The sequence below is a fragment of the Mastigoproctus giganteus genome, chromosome 2 (genome assembly GCF_048544385.1).
Source record: "Mastigoproctus giganteus isolate SK-2022 chromosome 2, ASM4854438v1, whole genome shotgun sequence".
Taxonomy (NCBI): Eukaryota; Metazoa; Arthropoda; class Arachnida; order Uropygi; family Thelyphonidae; genus Mastigoproctus; species Mastigoproctus giganteus.
This window is the reverse complement of record NC_143576.1, coordinates 194726510-194749842: the sequence shown is the minus strand read 5'-3', so window position 1 is coordinate 194749842 and position 23333 is coordinate 194726510. Positions and strand designations below refer to the sequence as shown.

The 23333-nt window shown below is 33.8% G+C and overlaps 1 protein-coding gene across 2 annotated transcripts in view; it reads right to left on the bottom strand.

Moving 5' to 3' along the window:
- The window catches only part of LOC150089880 (uncharacterized), a 134183-nt gene extending 111991 nt beyond the window's left edge, over window positions 1–22192 (bottom strand). The window contains exon 1 of one of the 2 annotated variants that reach the window (XM_090368881.1): window positions 22113–22192. The gene's annotated coding sequence lies outside the window, so the exon portion shown is untranslated. Of the gene's footprint in view, window positions 1–21872; window positions 21946–22112 lie in introns of those variants that run through there. The other variant, XM_090368883.1, reaches the window with a different exon arrangement.
- Window positions 22193–23333: the final 1141 nt, after the last annotated feature.

Genomic DNA, 23333 nt, shown 5'->3' with positions numbered 1-23333 from the left:
TGAGCACCACCACCCAGATGCGTTTTGAAGCTTGTTGGCTTACTCCAGTGGTTTACAACGGGGTGCCGCAACAACATTCTTGGAGTGCCGTGTAATTTCAGTTTAAGTTACTTAAAATTATTATTATTATTTTATTTATTTTATTTTTTTTAATTTATACATTTATTTCATTATAAAAAGATGTACAGTATCCATTGTACCGTATATTTTTAATTTTGTGGGGATCTATATATAATTGATCTTTATAAGAATAAAATTATTATATAGGTATATATTAAAAGTTTGAAAACCACTGTTAGGTATTTCTTTTGGCCTAGGGGTGCCGTGAAAAAATTACTGGGACTCTAAGGGCGCTGTGAACCGAGAAAGTTTGGGAACCTCTGGCTTACTCATCGGTGGGTGGGTAGGTACCCTAATAATGCAAACATGCCATTATAGTTGCAAAGTTAATTCCACAATATGAGATATGACAAAATGATATTGTATTTAAAGACTAAATGCACAAGGCATAATATGATATGGGTTTAAATTAACTATATAATATCGGTGTAGATACACTGTAGTTTACCCATAAATTAAACAATGCTTTAAATTTATGGGTAAAATATGGTGTATCTACCCCAATATTATATAGTTAATTTAAACTCATATCATATTATGCCTTGTGCATTTAGTCTTTAAATAAATTTTAAGTGTGTATGCATAATTTTGAAACACCCTGTATATTGCAAAGATTAATGGGAAAGAAGGAGAATGAAAAAGGACATAGAAAATTGTTTACGGACCAAGGTTACTGGTAGCCAGAAAGGACCTCAGGACCATAACAGTATAATAAGTAGGTGAATAAATAAAGGTAAGTGACTAGATAATTTTTATAAAAAATTTTCTACATCCTTTGTCTGCTATCTACAATAGCTTTTGTCTACTTGCAACAATAGCCTTTGTCTACTCACAACAACAGCCTTTGTTTTTAGTATTTTTGTTTTAGCTTTATTTTCATTCTTTCTTTTTCTTTTTCCGGTTCCTCTGTTTTTTTTTTTTTTTTTTTTTGATTTGGTAGTTGTTGGCGCATCGGCTTCTGTGGCCATATTGCACCTCCCAAGGTTTTTGCAGTACTTTGATCCAAGCCCAAGGCGGGAATCGAACCCGCGACCTTTGGGTTGCCGGGCAGGTACTTTACCCACTCGGCTAGCCCGGTCGGCGGTTCCTCTGTTGTGTCAACCTTAAATTACATGCTGGCTGTCTTTATATTCTCCCTTATAACCTAATTAATCTTTACTTTACATTTTTATAATTATAATTTTTATTTTACTACTTTTTACTATTTTTTGAATAATCCTATTTCATTATGACATGTACTTTATGTTAGAAACAGAGGATACTATACTGTTGTCTTGTCGGGCGATTCTGGTGGTTGACACTTGAAAACGACACCAGGTAGTGCAATATACGACAATATCAAAGTTCAGTGTTGGGTCCATTGTTGTTTTCTGTATTTATTAATGATACTGATGATGATATATCAGGCTTAATGTCTAAGTTTGCAGACGATACGAGGGCCGACAGGGTTGTAATGATACTGATGATGATATATCAGGCTTAATGTCTAAGTTTGCAGACGATACGAGGGCCGACAGGGTTGTTAATGACACTAATGACAGTATGCTACTGCAGCAGGATCTAGAAAAGTTGAGCAGATAGGCTGAGAGGTAGGAATTGAAGTTTAACATTGACAAATGTAAAGTACTGCATATGGGAAGCAGTAACTCCAGAGTAACATATCAACTGTGTGGTACTACACTGACAGTGGTATAGAATGAAAAGGACCTGGGGGTAATTGTGCAGGCAGATATGAAGTTTTCTGAGCAATGCAGATGGTCTGCAAGGGTAACTCATGGTGTCTTGTCAATGATATACAGGAATTTTTCTAGCAGGGATAAGGAGGTGATTAGCCTTGTATAAGGCAATGGTCAGGCCACACCTTGAGTACTATATACAGGTCTGGAGGCCTCATTTTAAGAAAGATGTAGAAATGCTGGAACAAGTACAGACAAGGGCAACAAGATTAGTGAATGGAACAAAGGGTTGCTCCTACGAAGAAAGGCTTAAGTTTTGCAAATTACTGTGTCTGGAGACTAGGCATCTGTAAGGTGATCTGATTGAGGTGTATAAGGCCTCAAATGGCTTAAACATGCTCAATGCTAATGGGATTCTTCCTCTTGCTCAGAATAATCACCTGAGCGGGCATAAGTTCAAATTGAGGAAAGACAGTCATAGGATAGATGTGCGGAAGTTTGCCTTTAGCCAGCGGGTGGTTGATTGCTGGAACATATTCCATCTGTCGTTGTAGAAGTTGACAGCTTAAATAGATTCGAGGCAAAAGTAGACAAACATTTAGAATGAGTGGATGGGTGAAATGAGGTTTTTTCTTTTTTTATAATGCTAATATAATATAATCATGTATATATCTAATATATATTACTGGCTTATTTCTTTATATGTATAATAATTTTTTTTCTCCTAATTTTTTCTTCCTTTTTCTTATTCTCTCTTCTGGCACAGTTTTTTTTTTTTTTTTACATACTTCTATAATCTCTCTTTCCTTCACTCTCAACTATTCTTACCTATACTACTTATACTACTTTTCTTACTTATACCTATTCTGTTACCTTTATTTATTCACCTTGCACCATATGGCTAATAATAATAATAATAATAAATAACAATAATATTTTATATATAATTACTCCTGTAAGAGTATAATATAATATCCTAATATACCGGGAAATATGCTCCCAGTATATCCTAAGTACCATTATAAAAAGCTATTTTCTTTGCTTTTCACTTTTTACTTTCTAACCCTAAATTTAATACCTCAAGATCTATTAGAGCAATTCGAGGGAAATTGAGATACTAATTCTATACTTATCCTTACCTCCTTTCTCCTTATGTTAGCATAAGCTTTCTTTTGCACGTGTATAAAATAAATAAAAAACACACAACTGAAAATTATGATTGGCACTCTTTTTCTGTATTATTTGTTTCAAAGCTACCTGTCGGGCTGTTATCTTGCCTGTTTGCTGTTAAATTTAAAGTTTAGCATAGATTGCCTTTACGTTTATAATTTGGACCTAGTTAAACATGCAGATAACAATCACAAACAGATAGCCTTGCTAATTATTGGTGGGATATATTATTATTATTGTTGCTCTTATATTATTTCTCCCTGATTGAGGGATTCCACTTCGTGACGGGTACTACTACCAAGTGCACAGGGTGGTTGTAATGTCTGGTGTTATTGATGGTCGAGGAACTCTCTGACTATCCTACAGGTGTTCAGGATTGTGACTTTCTGGAGTTCCTTGTAGGTGTTCTCTGGGAGACCTAATGCTGCTAGGCTGCTATGTAGGGTCTTTGGCACCATACCAGCAGTTGACACGATGATCAGGATGGTATTTACTTCTTGCATAGGCCACATCTCCTTGACTTCATGTCTTAGGTGCATGCACTTCCTAAATTTTTCCTCATAGGTTTTCTGGACATTGCTAGTGTTGGGCACCGCTACGTCAATCAGGTAGGTAGCCTTTTCCATCTTGTCCACAAGGGTTATGTTCGGTCTGTTGTGCGGGATGGTCTTATCTGTTATTATGGCACGGTCCCTGTATTGGGACCGCACCATAATAACGGATAAGATGGATTATTATTATTATTATTATTCATATGGTGCAAGGAAGCCTGAGGCTTATGCTACCAGCCAAAAAAAAATTTCTGAATTACCCCGAGAGAGAGAGAGAGAGAGAGAGAGAGAGAGTCTGATGTAGAGGAGAATCACCAAGAAAGAGAAGAATGGCGACATCCATCTCAGGACCCTGGGCGTGCCAAGCCCATACTCACCAGATGTGAGCCTCCTGGGGTTACTGAATGGTGTTAGAGCTCGAAAAAGTGCCATTCACTTAATCATTATTTTATTTTATTCTTTTTATTGCTAATTATATGTTTATTTATAGGGTAGAGCAATATAAACCAACATAGGCAATCTTAGTCTTTATAGGTTCTTTTGGCATTATGGTCCACTTAGTACTTTTATGCCAATATTTTAATACACTTTGAGTACCTATATAGTATCAATTATACTCTTACAGATGTAATTAGATTACAGACTGATGTAATGTTTAATCTTCAATTGATGGCATTAATCTGATCTGATATACATTTTACATCCATTCCAATATTTCATAATATGTATTTTTTTTTGTAATAACTCTTTACAATAATAAATAATTATGGTTATAATGTAATGTGTATTCACCTATTTAAATATTTATGTAATTCAAAAGAGTTTTGAATGTGTGAGATCGGTAGGTTTTAAAATTCACAAGAACAGGGACATGAAAACTTAGTTTGCAAGAATACCTTGATATGAGCCTGATCCAGTAAAGAGGGTATTATTGGAATATCGGAGAATGCCATGGTTTTTATTTAAAGATTTTCTGGCTTGTCAATCTAGACCTATTAAAACTCAAAAATTATATTTGTTATGGGGTACTGGATCCTGGAAATGTTCAATTTCCCACTACTCTGTTCATATCCAATCCCCTGTGATCTTTCCCCATGTTGTTCACCATTTTGAATTAACAAGGCATAACTTTATGGAAAAATGGTGACAAACAATCTCAGAGGCCCACATCTCATGAGTATGGGCTTGGCACACCCAGGGTTCTGAGCTAGATACAATCATTCTTCTCTTTCTTGGTGACTCCTCTCTCTCTCTCTCAGGGTAACTCAGGAATTTTTTTTGGCTAGTGCAGCATAAGCCCCAGGCTTCCTTGTACCATATGGCTGATGATGATGATAATAATAATAATAATAACAATAATAACAGAAATAGACTGTCAGCATTTAGGATTTCAATAGTGTTAAGAGCTAGTCCAACTCACTTCTTCTCTGGAAGTAACATTAATCAACAACTATGATCAAGATATAGACCAATATCACACAACCAAGAATACAGACATATTCATTTTAAAAAAATGTGTTTGTGTAAGACTGTGAATTGTGTTTTTTTAATAAAATCTGTTATTAATCACAGAAACTATTAATTTCAACTTTGTTTTACCTTTCTCCGTGGTAAAGGCATATCTGGTCTCTATTCTGGAGTCTCCCAATTGATCCAATATATTCAACTTGTAAATATAGTAAATGTTATAAACAATAAATATTTACAAAACCAATTCCTTATCGAGACATTGGTTTTGTAGTAATATTTATCATTGTATTAAGCATGTAATTTAAGATTTTGATTGCTAATTAGCTAGCCATTTGGCAAATGAGATGGTACCTTCCTCAATGGCTAGCTAATTAGCAATCAAAATCTTAAATTACATGCTTAAAAATGATAAATATTACTACAAAACCAATGTCTCGATATGGCATTGGTTTTATAAATATTTATTGTGATATTAAGTTTGCAATTTAAATTTTTGATTGTTTGTTAATTAGGAAATTACCAAGAAAGTGAAAGTTGGTGAAAGAACATCTGGTATTTGTTTACTTAAATTTAAAGTAATTATTCTAAATTTAATAAATTATTTTTTATCAAATATGCAGCAAAATATTCTGATATACATTCTAATAACTGGAGCGAACAGATGGGTGAAATGGGAAGTGTCTTTTTTTTTTTTTTTTTGGCTGATGCTGCATAAGCTTGCTTCCTTGCATCATATGCCTCTACAAATGCTAATGCTAATACACCTGGGTATATAATAAATTATGTAATACAATGCTTCAAGAATGAATGATGTACCAGAATTTCAAGAATTACTGGATTATGTACAGAACACATCAAAAATGCTCTAGTACATAATAAACAATTCAAGAATACTCATTCATGCTCCACATTAAAAACCTAATTCAATATTTTCATGCTGAATGATTTACTTATATGCAAAATTTTTAAGAAGTGTAGTTCCCTTTTATATCCTGATAAAACAAAAAAATAGTGTAAACTGCAGCCATTATCAGCCCACTGCAGGATGGAAGCCTCCTTTTCCATTTCCCTCACGTTGAGGGAAATGGACCATAACCTTCCATGCTGTTAATTCCATAATCTTCCAGTTGTAGTTGGCAGATGGACAATGTTTAGCAGTCAGGGGCTTGAACCCCGGTCTACTTAAAGAGCATATGCTACTGCACTCCCGCTCCTGACCACTCGGCTATGGAGGAACAGTATTGCTATTCTCAAAGCAAGGGAGTAGCAGGACCAATAAAATCATCATTTTTATTGGTAAAAGTTACAACCAGCACCACAGTTAACAATCAGCCATGCATTTTTTGTGGCCCTAAACAGACTCAACTGTGCAACATACATAGTGCCACTACTGCTCATGTACATTACCCCAAAACATCTCTCAGCATCAAAAACCAGCACAGTCCTCAAGGAAACTGATCTACCTGCACCTCCCGCCAAACTTCCCTGCATCTCACCATAAAGACAACCACATTTGAAGCAAATTAAGTGTTTTAGGCCCCTAGCCACCAAGAATCATCACCTGTGGCCATGCTACTCAGACAGCATATGACGTATAGGTAAATAAACTTGCATTAGCCAAGAGGAGCAGGGCTTCCACAAACAGAAGCTAAACATGTAACTGGTGAATAGTGTGCAGACCAAATGAACTGTATAGTTAAATTACACATATGAATTATACACAGAGATTATTGTATTGATTACTGTATTTCAATTTCTTAAAATAAGAAAACCTGCTATTTAATTTATTCTTCTTGCTTTAATAATAGAGGCCCGCCCCCTAAGGGAGGAGGCCCTTGGTATATATGTATCTACTTATGTATCTAGTGTGCCTTTTGGGTAATCCAACACTATGTAATAGCAGTCAGATATTCTTACTGTGTGAACTGCAGCCCCTAAATACCTCACACAAAAAAATTATTAAGTAGTTTAAACTAGGCGCCTCTGTAGCCAGGTGGGCAGGCGCAGCAGTGCGTAGCACATGCTTCTTGGTTAGACCGGAATTCGAGCCTGTGACCACCAAATACGGAGAATGCGGAAAGATCAGGGAATGACCACCGCATATCCCCACGGAGCAATATGGCCTTAGTTGCTAATGCTCCTAAAAAAAAAAAATAATAATAAAAAATAAAAAAAAAAAAGTTTAAATTAGTGCTCACCCCTAAGATACAGCTACTCGTGGCATTCAGCCACATAACCTATACCTCTGCCCAGTCCTTGCCTACACCCAGGGCTGCTGCGACCCTATGTGCCACCAGTAAGCAAAATCAACTTGCCACCCCAAAATATTTCAATTAAAACATAAAGGCGTAAATAATTATTAATTTATTGAAAAAGAAAAGAATTATAACAAATCTCACATATATAATATAATGAAACAAAAAACAAAAATAACAAAAATCATTCTGAAATTCTGGAAATAAACTTTAACTTCTAAATCCCAGTAATCTTATTCTATCGCAATAATAAAATAAAAGGAAAATTATAATGTTAAAAAAATTATACAAATCTGTTTCCTTGCTTTAAGAGATGCAAATTTATTAATTATTTCATTTATGTTTATTTGTTTCAAAAAGGTCATTTTCTATTGAAAATATTGCCAAATTAGAGAGTCATTGTTGAGACATTGTCGATCATAAATAATTTTTGATTAATTTTAATTTTGAAAAACTCCATTCACCTGAGGCAACTGAAACTGGTAAAGTCAGAAAAGACATTAGTAGTAGCATATGAGGCAAGAAAGCAAGCTTATACAGCATCAACCAAAATAAAAAAATATATAAAAAAAAGGAAAAAAGCCATTTCCCATTCGCCTCTCCATCCACTCCAAAAGTTTGTCCAGTTCTTTCTTGAATTTATTTATCAACTTCCACGACGACAGATGGAAGTTTGTTCCAGCAATCAACTACCCCCCCCCCCCCGGCTAAATTCAAATTTCCGAACATCTATTCTACAACTGCCTTTCCTCAATTTGAATCTATGCACCCACAGGTTTGTAATCTGAGCAAGAGGAAGAATCCCATTGGCATTGAGCCTGCTCAACCCATTCAATACCTTAATTAGATCACCTCGCAGGCACCTAGTCTCCAGACGCTGAAATTTGCAGAACTTAAGCCTTTCTTGGTAAGAGCACCCTTTTGTTCCCTGCATTTGCATAAATTTTTAATGCACCTGCTACATTTGGAAAAGTATCTTTAAAATTGTTTTTAAAAACATATTGTAACACATCAGATGGGGTAATATTATCTTTAATATAAATTTGAAGTACTCTTTTAAGTTTTTCAGTAATGCTAAACCATCAATATCAGACTCATTATGATTAATGTCACTTAATTTAATATGTAAATCTTTGCAAAGATTTAAGAAATCGTTATATGACCATTTTTTTAATTCAGAAATATTATAAAATATTTCTACAAGTTCTTTCGTATATCTAAATCCTTCAGTTAACGAGAAAATTTTTGTGTCCATAATTTGAAAGAAAAAAATAATTTCGAAATTTTGTTGCAGATCCTGAATAGCTTCCTCTCTACTTTCATAATCGAAATGACGTCTTTTCAATCTATATTGCTTGCAATGCTTACTTCTGGAAACTAAGTGGCAATGCCAACGACAGTAGCCATATTATTAGCCGAATCAAGAATTTTTTGGAATGCTTCTTCTGTTCTGTTTTCTTGAAAATATTCCGTGACTTCCCATTGGTAGGGGTGTAAGACAAGGATGTTCCATGTCCTCCATACTATTTGATTTATATGCAGAAGCACTGATAAAAGAATTCAAAGAAGAGCTGAAAGGAGGTGTAAAAGCAGGAGGGAAGAAGAAGATAAAGACAATAAGATTTGCATATGACTAAATATTGATTGCTAATAATGAAGAATTACACCGACGTCTTGAACAGCACAATAAAGGGGTAAAATATGAAGATTAAGAGCAGTAAAACCAAGGTAATATTAATTTCAAAGAAGCCACGAAGAAGAATCAATGTAACACTAGATGGAATAATATTGGAACAGGTCGACAGATACAGGTACTTAGGAAGAATAATGATAGAAAATGGAAAAAGCCTGAAAGAAATAAAAACAAGAATTGCAATGGGCAATGAGACATTTAGTAATAGAAAAGAACTGTTTAGAAGAAATTTCAAGAAGGAATTAAGAAAGCAAATGGTGAAAACATTAATATGGACTGTTGTATTATATGGCTCCGAAACATGGACACTGGGGAAGAGGAGATTAGATGCATAGAAGCTTTAGAGATGTGGGTGTGGAGGAGAATGGAAAGGGTGAAATGGGTGGATAGAGTGAGTAATGAGATTTTGAGGAAAGTAGAAGAGAACGTTAGTAAAGAATTAAGAAAGAGACAAAATAGCTTTATAGGACATGTATTGAGAAGAGAAAGCATGTACAGGAAAGGAATTGAGGAGTAGATGTGTGGAAAGAGAACTATTGGGAGAAGGAGAATTGGAATGATGGATTGGATGATAAGAGGAAATTATGCAGGCATTAAAAGTATAGAACAAGATAGAGAAACATGGTGCCAATGGAGCCCTGAACCTGCTTGAGGACAGAGAACTTGAAGAAAAAGATTTTATAACAGAAAATATAAATATAAAACACATATCTAGATAAGCAGCTTAACGTGTCTGCAATTTCATGTACTGTATTTATTTCAAATGAATTATTTGCCTGTCATGTTGAATACTGGTAAATGATGGAAGTCGAGTTGAGTGTCTGATTGTATAAAACCAATCATTGTATAAAATCAACTTTATCGATATAAAATTGTATAAAACCAATCAGATGACCAGCACGATTTCTGGGTATGTGGGACAGGCTTTTGGTTGGGTTTTAAGAGTAACACTAAGTTGCAGAATGGCAATCCCTTTGGCTCTTTATTCATGCTTAGCAGCAGCACTAATTGACTCAATTGCCTGAAGGCGAGAGGTGCGAACAATGCGTTCCCAGTAGGCTCTCGTAATCCGTTCGTTATATGGAAATTTTCTTCATTCTACTGAAACTATTATAAATATAATTACCAGGGGAATTTTAAAAAAGATCACTAAATAGAAAATTTCTCTATAAAGAAGTTCGTTAAACAGAGGTCCAACTTGTATATGTCAAAATTTTTTTTTGCTGCCCTCCTGAACTGCCGCCCATATGTGGCACTTACCTTGCCTACCCACTTGCAGCAACCCTGCCTACACCAGTGGCAAAACAATGAAAAATTGACTGCATTGCAAAAATAATCAACCGACTCATACTAACTGCAATGAATACACCAACCTCTATATATGACAAGCACCTTAATAAAATTAAATTAAACACAAGATAACACTGTACATTTAATATAAAAATAAAATACACTGAAGCCTATGGAGTTAAAAGTGATAAAAAAATAATAATAAATAGATAAAATTAAAATATATGAATATTAGAGTTAAAAGCAGTAAAAACAACACTAACGCTTTCAAAGGCAACTGCCTCCTTCATCGACAGTACAACTTTACAGTCACGGTATATCCTTAAATAATACCAGCAGGATCATGACTGTTGGTGCATGTTACTGAAGGAGCATAGGAATTACCCTCCACACATGCATGGAGACCTCATTTCTTAAAATAAGTAAAACAGCTATTTTTATTTATTCTTGCTTCAATAATAGGGGCTCACCCCCCTGAGGGAGAGGCCTTAAGTATGTACCCACTGTGCCTTTTGGGTAATCCAGCAAGCACTGTGCAATAACAGATATTTTTACTGCATGGTCAAGTTCTGATACCATCTCTAAATATCTCACACAAAAAATTAGAAAGTAGTTTTAAACCAATAAATTTATTAATAAATATAATAAATTCAATTCTTTTTAATTTTATCTATTTATTGCTACTTTTTTTATCACTTTTAACTCCATAGTCTTCAGCGTATTTTATTTTTATATTAAATATATAGTATTATCTTGTGTTTAATTTAATTTAATTTTATTTAAGTCCTTGTCATTTACACAAATTGGGGTATTTATTTCAGTCAGTATGAGTCATTAGTTTCACAACCGCTGAGACCCATTTGAAGAATCAGTCACGATAATCAACTGAACTACAGCAACAAATGAAAATTTTTTAAATTATCTTCTGCAACATCACATTCTCTCTGGCCCCATTGTAATGTCATAATTATAATTTTCTGTGTGTATCTTGAAGGGTTATCATTTATATCAAAATTTATAAATATTTAGTGCAAAGAGTTGTTAAAAAATGTTCATAGGTTGCACAGATTTTCACTAAACCATATTTGTGAATAGATTCTGAATGACACTTCTTAGTAAAATTATTATAGATTAAAAACATCAGTGATGACTGTGTAAAATTCTGTAACAAAAGTGTAGGTGTGGGAGTGAAAAATCTGCTCGATCTTAAAATGCTTACAGCCTGAGGTTTGCCAAGGTTAGTTTCCACCCGGGTACCAGCACTAATTTGCTGCTTCCCATATATATACATATATATATATATATATATACACATATATATGTGTGTGTAAAATTTCATATTAAGAAGTCTAAGAAATAGATAAATACATTTTAAAAAGTTAATTTTATTTTCATCAAATTAACAATTTTTGAACAAGATAAATCTCTCATACAAATATTACATAAAAGCTATATAATATAATTTAATTGCATAAGAGAAAAATTAACATTCTGAAATAACTAAATTTCATATTAAATAAAAATAACTATTTCTTTAAACTAACAATGAAGGTACAAAAAATAACATAATACTGTTAATAATATGTAGTTTCGGGTAAAATTAACTTTCCTAGGCTTTTTTTTATTGCAACCTCGTTTACAACATCTGAAATGTCTAAGTCTACAGCAATTTTATTTTCAATACTAGTAATATTTAAATTCGAAATTCTTTCCTGTTTCATATTTGATCATAAATAATTTTATGACCTTAAGCTTAGAAAAGATCTTTCTCCAGATGCCACTGTCACAGGCACAGTCAAAAATATTCTTAAAAGCTATTGAAATGTTTAAATATATTTATAAGGTTATTTTGAAAATACAGTATATACTCTAAAACAGTTACTACATTCATATTAAGCTTGATATAAGTCAAAGAATTTCAATTTTGTTGCACAAATCAAAAGCATTTATATCAGATTATTTTTGTTTAATATCTGATAATTTAATTTGTAAATCCATACAATATTTCATTTTTGTTTCTCTACTCATTGTTAATAATGAATAAATGTTATTTAAAACTGTCATCTGTCCTATATTCTTTTAAATAATTATTAACTTGCTTTAACATTTCTATTATTGTTGGTATGAATATATCAGATTTTTGCATTAATTTACTTAAAATATCATACCAGATTGCTATGGAACATATAAACTTGTATGATTTTATTTTTAGTAATAAAGGCTTAGCTAAATTTCTTATTTCACTATCTCTAGATGTAACATTAACTAGAATATATAATGCATCACAGATTACATCCAAATTATATCTCAATACTTTTATAGCATTTATCCTATTTTCACACCTCGTATCATCATTCACAGAATATTCATCATTGATGCTCAATAAAAATATTCGACCAAAGTTGAACATTAGATGATTATTTATGGCTATCCTTTTCTTCCAGAAACTTAAAACCAGTTTATGATGCCTCTGAATCAATAAGAACACCTATTGGGAAATTAAAAAGGGACAAAAAAATCCACAAAGATTAAAAATGAATTTTAAACTGGAAGACAATAGTCATCTACATAACTAAAAAAGTCACATGACCACTGAAGAGTTAAAATGAAAATGTGTAAAGAAATGCTAAATTTTGGAAGGGAAGAAAATTATGTGATTGGCTGAAATTCTGAATACTGATTGGTTGTCTAATTTAATGAAAATTTGTGTTCTCAGAAAGTCTGAAAGCAATTTTGTTGTAAACTGTGAAATTTTAAAAATATTTACTGGTATAATAATGTTTGTGGTAGTTGCAAAGATGTGTGCCTTTAAAAAATGTACTGAAGTGTACTGCTGCAATAAACTAAATTAGGGAACAACAGACTACAGATATTGTCCCTTTGTACTGTCACATACACACTTACGAACTGTGAATCTTATGAAACTGTTTTTTAAAATGCACCAACACATATCACTATAAATATATGATTCATTTTTTTATTCTGGTTTTCTAATGCCACCAGAACCTGCTGCATGAATGCTTTACACCCCCACTTGGTGTTCCTACTTACGGCATGAGCAGTTATGGATATTTCTCATTGAAAATAAATTTTTGTTCTGGTCACTACAACACTTTTATCTGCAATTTTAAAATATTATAATCTTAATGGAATAACTTTTCCTTCTTTAATTTCATAATCTGAGTTGCTGGAAAGCTAATTATCATATACCACCCACCAGAAACTTATTATGTTGCCGTGTGTGAATATTTCCGATTTTTTTTTTTTTTCCTAGTCATTAATAGAGACTACCTTAAGTATAAATTGTATGGTCACAGTTATAATAGTTAATATTTATAAATAATTAAAAAACTGTATTTTCTCATTACCCCACTCTTCTTACTTAACTCTTACTAAAACAGTTCTTTCAAATAAAGTGAGAAGCACACATACAATCTTCTCTAATAAAAAAGCAAAAAGAAAATCAAACTGTGCTTGTACCAATTCAAAAAGCATAAAACCTCTGCAATTTTATCTTCCTTGCCTCTACAAGCAAACCCTGTCACTATGGGAAGCAGTCACAAACAACTTGCATGATAGGAAGTATTTCAGCTACTGTTATGTTGTTTTTACACTAAAGCAAATAAGGCTGTAAAGTAAACTGAGTAAACTAAATTGTAAATTGACTACATTCTATGGTTGATTTTCCTGTTTACTGGATGAAAACCCCAAGTTGGAGTGGGGGAAGGGAAGGACATCCAACTGACTCCCCCTTTCCCTGAGAACTTCACTACTGAGTTAAAAAACAACGGTGCCCTGCAGTTGCAGAGAACTATTGATCAATGCGACATGACCTCAATCCCAGACATAATACTGATGTCGCTGACCAATCACACCGCTATCATCAACAATTGTGGCTTGAGTCACTGCACATATCTGGTTACCATAGCGCTTTAAATCGCAATAGAGGCATGCGGCTACACCCAATCATGGAGGCTGTAGTGTTGCAATGTGACAAATGCTGGCACTTGGCTTATGAGTGCACCCTGCATTTATAACAACAATCACCTAGTCCGGCCCAGTAAATGTTTTAGTATTACGTACATATCCTCGTATGACCATGCTCGGCACATTCCATTTGTAATGTTTTATGTATGTATTTTCATAGGTGATGAAGAGATACTTGATCTCGGAAGCTTCTATTTAATTACTTATCTCATTTATTATTTTTAGCCCTGTTAAACTTAGTTCCCGTTTTCTGGTTGAACTGTATTCTTCATTGTTTATTTATGGAACCAGGAACCAGAGGCCTGTTCAGTATTAAAAAACAGCCCAAAAAAATTCCTTCCATTTTGACAGCACTCAAAACTCTGCCCTTTTCCACATATGAAATTTACTGAAAGCCGTTCACAGTTACATTGTCTGACAAATTTGATTGCTTATTATGATGTGGTCACAAAGGAACTGGATGCAAAAAATAATTTTGATATCATATACTTGGATTTCAGGAAAGCTTTTGACACTGTTGCGCATGGAAGACTACTGTACAAATTGGAGCAGAATGGTATTAAGGGTAAGTTGCTACAATGGATAAAAGGATGGTTAAGTGGGAGAAGACAGAGGGTGGTAATCAATGGGTGCTGCTCTTCGTGGACTAATGTTATTAGTGGAGTCCCACAGGGTTCGGTGTTGGGTCCACTGTTGTTTTGTGTATTTATCAATGATATTGATGAAGGTATATCAGGCTTAATGTCGAAGTTTGCAGATGACACAAAGGTTGGCAGGGTTGTTAATGACAGTAATGGCAGTGTGCTACTGCAACAGGATCTAGATAATTTGGGCAGATGGGCTAAGAAGTGGCAACTGAAGTTCAACCTTGACAAATGCAAAGTACTGCATATGGGTAGAAGTAATCCCAGAGAAACGTACCAACTGTGTGGTACTACACTTAAGGTGGTAGAAAATGAAAAAGACCTGGGAGTAATTGTGCAGTCAGATATGAAGTTTTCTGAGCAGTGCAGACAGGCTGCTAGGGCGGGTCATGGGGTTTTGTCAATGATATATAGGAATTTTGCTAGCAGGGAAAAGGAGGTGATTGTCCCTCTGTATAAGGCAATGGTCAGGCCACGCCTTGAGTACTGCGTACAGGTCTGGAGGCCTCATTTTAGGAAGGATGTAGATTTGCTTGAGCGTGTACAGAGAAGAGCAACACGATTGGTGAGGGGAATGAAGGGATCCTCTTACCAAGAGAGGCTTAAGTTCTGCAAATTGCAGTGGCTGGAGACTAGGCACCTGCGCGGTGATCTGATTGAGGTCTATAAGGCCTTGAATGGGTTGAGCACGCTGAATTCTGATGGGATCCTTCCACTTGTTCAGAATACGAACCTACGGGGACATAAGTTCAAATTAAGAAAGGACAGATGTAGAATAGATGTGCGGAAATTTGCCTTTAGCCAGCGGGTGGTTAATTGCTGGAACAAACTTCCATCTGTCGTTGTAGAAGTTGATAGGTTAAATAAATTTAAGGAGGAACTGGACAGGCATTTGGAGGGAATGGTGTGATTTTTTTTTTTTTTTTTTTTTGGCTGATGCTGCATAAGCTCCTACACTTGCTTTCTTGCATCATGTGCCACTACTACTACTACTACTACTACAACATCGGTGTAGGTCTGGAGTGGGAAAAAAATCTACCCACAGTATATTTTGCCTGGGGCTCTGTCCAGAGTCACTGAACTTAATTGAGTTTACTGCTACTGAGCTATCATTTGAATGCTAGATATCATCATTCTTCTTTTTCTTGGTGATTCCCTTCTACTCTCTCTCTCTCTCTCTCTCTCTCTCTCTCTAGGGATAATTCAGAAAAAAATTTTTTTTTTGGCTGGTGGAGCATAAGCCTCAGGCTTCCTTGCACCATATGGCTAATGATGATAATAATAATAATTCACTTGAAGTATACTAAAGTAAGATTGAAAATTTTTTTTATATATGAGATATATTTTATTTTTATGGAAATTTCACCACATACAAAACCTGATGCATTAAATAATATCAGAAAAGAATCCTATCCTTAAATTACTATGATTATAACTAAATAATGTTGTTATAGAATTCTTATTCTTCAGACTAGAAGTAGAGCAACATTCAATTTGACTGCTGAACATTTAAGTTATTGTAACTTTTTTAATACATATTATAATTTCCCAGGATTTATCACTTTTTCTAAAATGTAACCCTCTACAAATATATTTTTAATTTTTTTATTAAAAAAAAAAAAAAAAAAAGTTTTATATCTGTAAGTATGGCTGCAGTCAATTTGTCTGTAACATGTTCACCTGAAATGTCCCTTTCAAAATTTTTTGTTAGACTATATGCTCTGTGTGCATTATACAGTTTCCACACCTTTGTGTTTAATGAAAGTAAACAGTTCAGACCTGTAAATATGTTCTTCGGTGTGTAACATATATGTTGTAGTAAAATTTTATTAATTCCCTTTTCATATTATGTGTTACTTGTAAAAAAAAAAATAAGGTTAACTTGTGAGCCTACACTACAACAAACTCTAGATTATCTATCAGAACTGAAGAAATTATCTGAAAATGACTCAGATGTCCCAAGTAATGATAATGCCTCCAATAAAAATAATTCTATTCTATCTGGATATAATTCCTTTTATGGAGCCTAAACACCACAATGATAGTTGCTACTTTCAAGAAGCAAGAATAAGCTGATGCTGTCAAATCAGAGCACTCAGAAACTTTTGTACATGCACCAATGAATTCTCAGAAATCAAGTAACACAAACCAAGAGAGCTGAGGAAAGAACATTTCAGGAAGATTCCTCATTTCCTATTTCAAGAGGATTCCTCAAAAACAGATTTAATGCTTTATTCCATTTCTGTTTTGAGTGTATTCACCTTTTTATTGATGAAACAAATGTCATAATATACAGAATAATAACTGAGAAATTTCATTAGAATTGAATTCATTTCTTCATCTGCTTAAGTCATAAAAAGTTTAAACTGGGAGTGGGGGCAGTTTCTTCATGGATTTTTTTTTTTTTTTTTTTGCAAACAATGACTCCATATCATTTTATTGAAATAAGAAAATATATCCACTGTAGCAAAAAGGCAAGAAGAAACAAGACTTCTATATGAAAACTTTTCCTCTAGTATCTGAAATTTGATAATAAATGTATAAATAACTATACAATGCTTTATACACTAGATGCAACAGTATTGGTTGAAGAACTGGTTCTGACAAATAAGTGCCAATTTACTCAATTCATGTCAAATAAACCATCAAATTTTCAGTAGCTACCACATAGGTTGAAAATTCATTGTCAATTTTGTATTTGGAAAACATAATAATCAACTGACAGATTAGATAGCTTTTGAAGCTGATGGAGTCACTCCTCCAAAAAAGATGTACCTACCGACAATATTTTTAATTTAGTTTCCCTCAAAAAAAAAAAAAAAATTGTAAGAAAATACAATGAAGGGAGGGGAAGAATCATAAAAATTATGGTCACTATGAATCACATTAGAAAAGAATTGCCCACCTTTACAAAAACTAAAAGTTTAATCTGTTATCTACTAAAATTATGGAACATAATGATTGTTTAATGATAAATTATCAAGGAAAAGTAAAAAGTATTCTATAACTGTAACTACTTTATACATACACACACCCATGTTAACATCATGTGGCTAAAAAAGAAAGAAACCCAACTGTAAATCTTCATAATTCTACAAATTATGGCAGAAATATTCCATGAGAGCAAGTTCTTTGCTAAAAATTACAAGTTTTCTGTAACATACAGTCAAAGCTCTTTATAGTGACCCTCTTTTTAATATCACACATGTTATAACGCCATATGTGGACGGTCCCGGCCAATTTCTCATTAACCTAATGCTACTTTATGAACAATCAATATAATGCCCTTCTGATATAACGACCATTTTCTCATTTCCTCATTATTATAACGACAATTTTCTCATTATATAGAGCTTCAACTGTATTAGATATAGAACAGAACCAGTAACATCTATAATAAAAATCAAAGACTTGTGTGTAATCAATTTACTGGAACAATTTAATTACTTGTATGCATTGCTGCCTAAATTAATTCTGCTTTTCTGTAACACTTCATAAATAATTAATATGAGCAAATATTGCTTTTTTATAGTTATATTCATTTATTGGTATTAACAAAGTACGATAAAGTTTTATTTTATGAATTTGTGTCAGTTTTCAACTTAAATGAAGAAAAATGTTATGAAACAGTACTAAATTTAATTAACAACAAACCGCATGTACAATAGTCAATTAAATTGATTGTTGTTGTACTTGCAGGTAGATAAAACATCTAGCATCTAGCTAGCTAGTATTAAGATGTCCTGATCATGACATTAATTAGTGTATTTGCTTCATTACTACATAGCTGAATTTTTTTGACAAACCAAAGTTTGTACATTGGCATCATTATTGTAACATCACATATTCTGAAATTCTTCACAAGTTTATCTCCTTATACTTTAAATAAGTAGTATATCCTAATTACAAAAAACTACTGTTACTTGTGAAGGATTTCACAATATGAGATGTTACATAATGATGCCAATGTCCAAACTTTGGTTTACCTGGGTGAATTGGATCTATCCAATATTGAAGGAGGCAATGAGGGAAGTAAGCAAACCTTTAGCCATAATTATGAGAACATCCTTGAACTCAGGGGTAGTCCCCACAGACTGGAGATATGCAATTGTATCCCCAATTCACAAAGGGGGGGGGGGGTGATCTACGGATGACACAAGAAATTACAAACCAGTTAGTTTAACATTTGTTCCGGGGAAAATAATGGAGTCACTGGCTAAAGATGCACTGCAGAATCATCTAGACAAGACTGCCGTATTAATTCAGACATAGCACAGGTTTATTAAGGTACAGTCTTGTCTGACAAATCTGATTGGATACTATGATGTGGTTACAAAGGAACTGGTTGCAAAAAATAATTTTTACATCATATACAGCAATACCTCGCACAGTGCAGCTTCAATCAGTACAGGATTCACTATAGTGCAGTTTATAATCTGTGACTGCAATTGATTATCAATTAATATTGTTCTTAGTCTACCTCATTACTATTTGTATTTATTATTTTTCCCATTGAAACTGTTCCTCGTTTAGTGCTGATTCAGTCAGTGCTGTAGTTTTTTCCCAATGCATTAACCTCGCTGTGAGAGGTATTCCTGTACTTGGATTTCAAGGAAAGCTTCTGGCGCTCTTGCACATGGAATACTGTACAAATTGGACCAGTATGGTATTAATGGTAAGTTGCTACAATGGATAAAAGGGTGGTTGGGTGGGAGAAGACAGAGAGTGGTAACCAATGAATGTTCTTCAGTCGTGGGGTATTGTGGAGTCCCCCAGTGTTCAGTGTTGGGCTCACTGTTGTTTTGTATATTTATCGATGATACTGATGAAGGTATATCAGGCTTAATGTAGAAGTTTGCAGATGATACAAAGATTGGCAAGGTTGTTAATGGCAGTAATGGCAGTGTGCTACTGCAACAGGATCTAGAAAATTTCGGAAGATGGGCTGAGAAGTGGCAACTGAAGTTTAACATTGACAAATGCAAAGTACTGCATATGGGTAGAAGTAACCCCAGAGAAATGTACTAACTGTGTGGTACTACACTTAAGGTGGTAGAAAATGAAAAGACCTGGGAGTAATTGTGCAGTCAGATGTGAAGTTTTTCTGAGCAATCCAGATTATTATTATTATTAGCCATATGGTGCAAGGAAGCCTGAGGCTTATGCTGCACCAGCCATAAAAAAAAAAAAAAAAAAAAAAAAAATTCTGAATTACACTGAGAGAGAGAGAGAGAGAGAGAGAAGGGAATCACCAAGAAAGAGAAGAATGATGATATCCAGCTCAGGACCCTGGGTGTGCCAAGCTCATAAACACCAGACTTGAGCCCCATAGGCTGCCAGAGCAGGTCATGGGGTATTGTCAATAATATACAAAATTTTGTAATTGGGAAAAGATGCTTATCCCTTTGTATAAGGCAATGGAGGCCTCATTTTAGGAAGGATGTAGAGTTGCTTGAGTGTGTACAGAGAAGGGCTCTTACCAAGGAAGGCTTAAGTTCTGCAAATTGCAGCAGCTGGAGACTAGGCACCTGCAAAGTGATCTGATTGAGGTGTACGAGGCCTTGAATGGGTTGAGCACAATGAATTCTGATGGGATTCTTCCACTTGCTCAGATTACAAACCTAAGGGGACATAAATTCAAATTGAGGAGAGACAGTTGTAGAATAGATGTGCAGAAATTTGCCTTTAGCCAGTGGCTGGTCAATTGCTAGAACAAAATTCCATCTGTCATTGTGGAAGTTGATAGCTTAAATAAATTCGAGGAACTGGACAAACTTTTAGAGGGAATGGATGTGTGAAATTTTTTTTTTTTTTTTTGGCTGATGCTTCATAAGCTCATACCTTGCTTTCTTGCATCACATGGCTCCATTATTATTACAGTACTACCTAAAAAATTCAACTATGTAGGAATGATGCAATTGCTCTAAATAATGTCATAGTTTGAATTTCATACAGTTTGGGCCTTTTTGCCCAAAAATATTATTAGATGCCCTGATCCCGATTTTACTGGATTAAAAATAAGTGTGTAAACATTAGTAAATCAGGTAAATTATGAAAAATTTTAAAAAGGATAAATGAATTTTAAAAAAAAAATGTGCTTGAATAAGTTTAGCAGTATTATTGAAAAATAACAATTTTGTCATCGTGTTTGGGCAACATAAAATTTATCATTGCCTTTCCTCAAAACCTTTACTTTCATCCTCAGAAATTAGGTATACCCCACCCCTCCCCCAATTCATTGTACACCACATTGGGCGTTTTTTTTTTTTTTATAAATATTCATAAGTAATATAAAACAGCATCTGTACAAGCAATGCTTCACAACTGGTAAAATTCATTCATTCATGTGTTAATAAGTTTATTATGACAGTTTGTGGATTACAAAAAACCTGGGCGATATACTTCACATAACAGTATTGTAATAACTTTAAAAATTAAACAAAAATCGAATTTAAAGTCACATATTAATTGCAAATTACAGTTCCCAAACATATTAGTTGAGCAATATACTCGTCTGTACAACCAAAATTGCTCGCCGCTAACAAACTGGAGTGTGCTGAGACACGACTTGGCGATATCTGTTGAAACACTGTTTCATTGTAATTCGATGGGATCTCACTATGCAAAGCCCTAGGGCAGAAAATGCATAAATATCAGCAATGCTCCTGTATCTAATGGGCCAATTTCAAAATAGGAACGCGTAAACTTTTAATATATAATGTCCACACCATTTTAGCGCCATCTGCATTAATTATCAGCGCCATCTGGTCCAACATCAGCTACAACATCGACTGCAACATACGATGTACGCCATATTTTCTGTTTAATGTTCGATTACCACTTTCGCTGGAAACTTAACCAAGCCGCCATGATCAGTAGCAGTAATGTACTGACGCTTCAAACAACGAAATAGTGAATGCAGATACCGTCAATTTAGTTGCACAGTTTACGTGCTTTTCACAAGATACTGTTAATATGAAACGCTAATGCTTTGCTTTTACGAAGATAATACTCACAGTGATACTAAATTTCTTTGAACCGGCACGGCGGCGCTGCAGTTTATTCCGACATGGTGGATAGATACAGCACTACAATAGCGTAATCGACCTGGGGTAACCAACTGTGCCTTTATGTCAATTGATTGAATCATGGAATTGTATTGGGATATGTATAAAAGTAACAACTATAAGAATCATTACGCAAATGACGAGATTTTGCTTCTTCTCAGTAAGAATACAAACTATGTCACTTCTTACCTAAAATTTACCAGTTCTAACACTTGAGGGCGTTGCATCTGTAGTTATCTACCATCCATGATGGCAGCCGAAGAGAAGTGCCAGCTAAAATTCATGCGCATGTCGCTGACGATTTCGAAGATATTAATGGTGAAAGAATGGTGAAAACTGTTGCAAAATTTTAATGACTTTAGCTAAAGCAACGTCCGTTTTAGATTGGAAAAAAATAAATAAATAACGGATGTTCGGAAATTGAAAGCAAAATCAAAGTTTCTAAGGGTAAATCTAAAATTAAATCACTGAGTGCAAAAAAAAAAAAAAAAAAAATTTCTATTCGACCCTGAAAATGAAACAAATTACTGTATTAAAATTTTTGTGTCTACTGGGATCACAAAAGCATTTTATAGGTAAATAAAATGGTACTTATATCGAGCAAAACATCGAATTTAATTCAAAAACTATAATCTGTGTTCTAACAATTTTAAATATTAATATTTTTAAAAATATAATTCAAACTTTCGTTTTATACAAAAAATAAATTATAAACATAAGAGTTATGGCGTTCAACACGTTTACCAATTCAGTGCTTGTTTTTTTTTTTTTTTTTAATGATATTCCTGAATCACAGATTTGTATTTTTAAACAAAATTGTAAATCGCTGTGATTGCAATTGAGGAAAGCAGGAAATTCTGATTGGAGGCAAAAAACAAGAAAAAAAGTAAATAGTAGTGGACATTTTGAAAAAATTCAAAGACAAGACAAATGTGGCAGGGTTTTTTTTTGTTTTTTCTTTATAAGCTTGTTTTCTTGTAGCATTAGCAAAGGCATATGATGCAAGAAAGAAAGCCTTAGCATTAGCCAAAAAAAAAAAAAAAAAATTCCCATTTCACTCATCCATTCATCATCCATCACATGCCACTACTACTAATGAAAATAGAATATATTTTTATAGTAACGAGCTAGTATTTAATATAATTAAAATTCAATGCAAATCAGACATCAGCTTGAAAATAAAAATTAATGAAAGCCATTTGAAAGAGAATCTTTTCTGGCTATGACAACCTATAACTACGAGTATAATAGGTTGAAACAGATAAGAAGAAGCATGCCTTCCAAATTCTCAGAATGTTCTACCTAGATCTTGAGAACATCGTAATAAAGTTCTGTTTAAGAATTGGTATCAAACATCCAGGGAGAAAATTTTGTCTAAAGTCGAGTAAGGCACTTGAAGTTGGCAAAATA